Below are 4,584 nucleotides of genomic sequence, written 5' to 3' on the forward strand. Positions count from 1 at the left end.
TTGACAACCACAATTATTGGGTTAATACTGATGGTGCACAAGAGTAAAAATCAGTAAATAGGGAGAGCTCATATATTGAATCTGATTGGTTGCATTACATGGAACAAAATTGAAAGAGTAAACACATGATTTTCTTTACATTGACCCTAAAAATGACGTCACATCATTTTCTATACACTGACCATGAAAACGGCTTTCTAAAAACTTAACGTAAAACTATCTTGGTAGTAGTCCCATTCTCCGCCTTGCCAAAAACAACTTATCCATGCATCCTCTATTTATCTTGGCAATCTACATCAAAAATAAAAACTGACATGAGTAACGTACCATTAGAGAATGAAAAAACCCTGGCCAAACGAGCAATACAATTAAGAAGAGGGGGAAACATATAAAGGCTGAAGGCCTTGCGATAACTAATCTAGCTGCATGACAATTACTTTTGACATTTTTGAGTGGTCGTATCAACTGATCATATTTTTCTAATGTAGCATTAGAAAGGTTACTGAGCTAGGTTGGTTGCATTACATAGCCGTAGAAGAGCATGTTGTTGGCTTGATATCTAATCTTGCAAATTGCTTATTCAGGTAAGTTTTATTTGCTAAATCAGAATAACTTCACCAATAATTAGTACTATCATTTTGGCTATTCATGGCACGCTAAATACTTTACACACTCACTGCTATTCAGAGATTTAGATCATTTCTATCATAGTAAGTGCAGAACAGTATAAACTTTGTCTTTGTGGAACCACGTACAGGACACTGATTTCTATCATAGTTATTTGAATTTTTTTGTATGTATTATTGAAAACAAAAACATGTGTATAGTCTCTCTTATATACTGAAATCTTAGTGAACTGCGGAATAATCTTATTACAACATTGATCATTGGTATAGGATGGGAAAAAATAACATATAAGTTTTTTTCTTGAACAATTGATGTGCATGGTTATGCTAGAGGGATATACTTAATTTAACTTCAGCGGTGTCAAGTTCAATTCTTTTTTCACATTCACAAAACAAGGGGAAAACATGTCAATGCAGGGTGAGAGAAGCTTATCTATATGGTGGCGCATCTTTTGTGCTGCTTCAGATGGGGTGACGATTGGTAGACAGCTTGTCAAAAAATTTAAATAAGTACAGAGAATTCAGGAAATCAGATGTTCTCGAAGTTAAAATCAAGAGAATTACATGAAGCAAGTTCAGAGTTGTTCAATTAGCTGCCATCATTTAAACTAAAAAAAGAAGTAAAGCATCCACACTTAAGAAAACAGAATGCCCATCTTAGTTAATGGCCCACCTGTCCTCAAATGTAGAAAATGACCACCGTAACATCATCTGCAATACCTAGTTCCTTTCTCATCTGTTATATGAAAATAACTTCCGTTAGAAACCAAAAATATGGGTTAGGTAGGATAACACCCTCGAGCAGAATTCAATAGACCTCAGATCCAGATTTGTGTAATCTTGTCACCACAAAAGGCACATCAATGACATCGGTACATCATGGAAAGCAGGCACTGTAGAAGATAAAATCAGTCACATTTCATTCACGAGAAGTGCAAGTCAATATTAGATGTCTGGATATATCATCACTCGGATGCAAGGACATACTAGGGTAGTATCCAGGGAGTCGTATCAACATGTCACAATTTCCCCTCTACTATTGAACAGATAATAAAACCCAGCTTGCATATGTAACTGTGAATGACACAATATAAAGGTAACATATAGATGTCGAGATCAAGATTTACATGCATATTGACTAAATATTTACTTTCTCTAAGATTGAAGAAATTTAGCTCTGGAAGGAGGATGCCTTTTAGAACTTAGTACCAGCCAGCTAAATAACAATGCAGCCAATAGCAAACTACACATAGGGAACGTTAAACTTGAATTTATCCTAAAGGTTGAAAACTTTCAACTTAAATTAAGCATGCCCAGTTGGTGTAAGAAAGTGCTACTATAGAAGGAACTAAAGTCTGTAAAGAAAGGCACCTCCTACACATTTGAGCGATGACGATGTTCAGCTGCTACAGCATACTCGGCATAAATGAAGTCTCAACTACAACCTGAAGATAATAGATCGGGGCTTTTTTGTATGTTCGGAAACTGAAATAATATAACAGTGCAAAGAAGCAAAAAAAAGTGTATACTGTCAGCCAGTCCCAAATAAAAGCTATCAAAATTGTTAGGCATTGTTAGCATTACTTACAGATCCAAAGTTTTGTGGCGTAAACACAGAAGATATTTTTTTTACTAAGCACAATGAAGAAGTTATAGAATACAATCTCGAAAAAAACTTAAGTTACAGAATATATCAGACTATCTGTGCCATGTCATCAAGCTGTTATTAGCAAAAACAAACAGCCGTAAATTAGTTAAGTACACACTGATTCCCTGGTACTTACAACCTGGTATTTCAGTGCGCGCACAACTACAGTGGAGAACTCAGATCGGGGAGTGGCATGGATGCATAGATCAGGCGAGTGATCAAGGTAGCATAGATAATCGTCAAAATTGCTGAAAAAGAAACAGCCTTGGCATGATGGCCAAGCCACACCGACTACCAGCAAGGGTAAGATCAGAGGGGATCAGTGCCTTACTGAACCGTCGGTGTCGGAGTCGAGGTAGCTGACGGAGCGCAGCACCGTCGAGCCCGAACCGATAGCCGCTCGTGCAGAGAGGCGGGGTGGTGGGCCGACAAACCGGAGGTGCGAAAGCTGCGCCGGCGACCGGTGGGGGTCTAGGGTTTCTGCGGGGGCGTGGGCAGGGTCGCATAGGACATTGGGGAGGCGGCGGGCCGCATGTTAGAGGAGAATAGTAAGAGGGATCCGAACCAGGGATCAGGAGTGCAGGGGAGCGCCGGAGTTCCCTGGAATCGGTGGTGGTGGAGAGAGAGGAATCGGGGGAGAGAGCTGGTGGAGAGGATTTTATTTTTCTTTCATCCTTAGACGCATGATATTAGCGCATGAGGTGGTGGTGGTGGATGAGGTTAGAGGCCTTCGTGGCTCGTGGGGAGGTGGCCAGGTGGGAGGGTTAACCCAACGACAACACATGCTACAGTTGCTATATGGGGGTGTTTGTTGTAGTGATATGTCCTCTATGTAACCATAATATGTTTCCTTTCCCGTGTTGGTTGTTGCATCAAAGCGGACACCACTGTTTTGGTTGGTGCTCTTCTTATCTTGGGCGATCGTGTAAAATGTATTCCCATTTATCTGGTACCCTTTGAAAGTCATTATATTCGAAGATGGTAACTGGGACAGCGCGTACAGGTCATTTTGAATATCGCCATCATTCAGGGCACGTTTCTGCAACCAACCGGCGAAAGTCCTTGTTTGTTCACGTGTAATCCAGTCGTCAGACTTCTCCGGTGTTTGGACTGTAGAAAATTCTTGTGTTCCTCCATATACGGAGCCACCAAGGGGGAATTCTGTAGAACTGTGTAGTGTGCTTAAGTAAGAGAATGCCCGTCCATACATATTATTTGATGCCCTCCTAGCGTGCCTTTTCCTTCCAGTCTGTCCTTATGCCGCGATTCAGGAACACCAATCGGCTTAAGGTCAGGAATGAAGGCAATACAAAACTCAATGACCTCCTCATTTTCATGGCCCTTCGAGATGCTTCCTTCTGGCCTAGCACGGTTATGAACATATTTCTTCAAGACTCCCATGAACCTTTCAAAGGGGAACATATTGTGTAGAAATACAGGACCCAAAACGTTAATCTCTTCGCAAAGGTGAACTAGGACGTGTGTCATGATGTTGAAGAAGGATGGTGGGAACACCAACTCAAAACTGACAAGACATTGCACCAAATCATTCTGTAACCTTGGTATGATTTCTGGATCGATTACCTTCTGAGAGATTGCATTGAGGAATGCACATAGCTTCACAATGGCTAATCGAACGTTTTTCGGTAGAAGCCCCCTCAATGCAACCGGAAGGAGTCGCGTCATAATCACGTGGCAGTCATGAGACTTTAGGTTCTGGAACTTTTTCTCTGCCATATTTATTATTCCCTTTATATTCAACGAGAAGCCAGACGGTACCTTCATGCTGAGAAGGCATTCGAAGAAGATTTCCTTCTCTTCTTTGGTAAGAGCGTAGCTGGCCTGACCCTGATGTATTTCGTCTTTTCCGTGCATACGTTGCTGGTCCTCCCGTTCCTCTGGTGTATCTTTTGTCTTCCCATACACGCCCAAAAAGCCAAGCAGGGTCACGCAAAGATTCTTCGTCACGTGCATCACGTCGATTGTGGAGTGGACCTCTAGGTCTTTCCAATATGGCGGTCCCAAAATATAGATTTCTTCTTCCACATGGGTGCGCGTCCGTCAGCGTCCTTCGGAACAGGTTTTCCGCCAGGACCCTTTCCAAAGATTACCTCCAAATCCTTGACCATATCATGTACATCAGCACCAGTACGGTGGCGAGGCTTCGTCCGGTGATCCGCCTCACCTTTGAAATGCTTGCCTTTCTTTCTTACAGGATGCCTTGTCGGAAGAAATCGACGATGTCCCACGTACACATTCTTCCTACAACTATCCAAATATATACTGTCGGTATCATCCAAACAGTGCGTG

The 4,584-nt window shown here is 41.8% G+C and overlaps 1 long non-coding RNA gene across 1 annotated transcript; it reads right to left on the reverse strand.

Moving 5' to 3' along the window:
* Positions 1-233: 233 nt before the first annotated feature.
* Positions 234-2,077, reverse strand: LOC123066667 (uncharacterized). Its single transcript, XR_006431398.1, has 4 exons — positions 1,998-2,077; positions 1,474-1,519; positions 1,300-1,362; positions 234-291 (listed from the first exon to the last, which is right to left on the reverse strand). It is a non-coding gene; the product is annotated as an uncharacterized lncRNA (long non-coding RNA).
* Positions 2,078-4,584: the final 2,507 nt, after the last annotated feature.

Source organism: Triticum aestivum, chromosome 3B (genome assembly GCF_018294505.1).
Source record: "Triticum aestivum cultivar Chinese Spring chromosome 3B, IWGSC CS RefSeq v2.1, whole genome shotgun sequence".
Lineage (NCBI taxonomy): Eukaryota > Viridiplantae > Streptophyta > Magnoliopsida > Poales > Poaceae > Triticum > Triticum aestivum.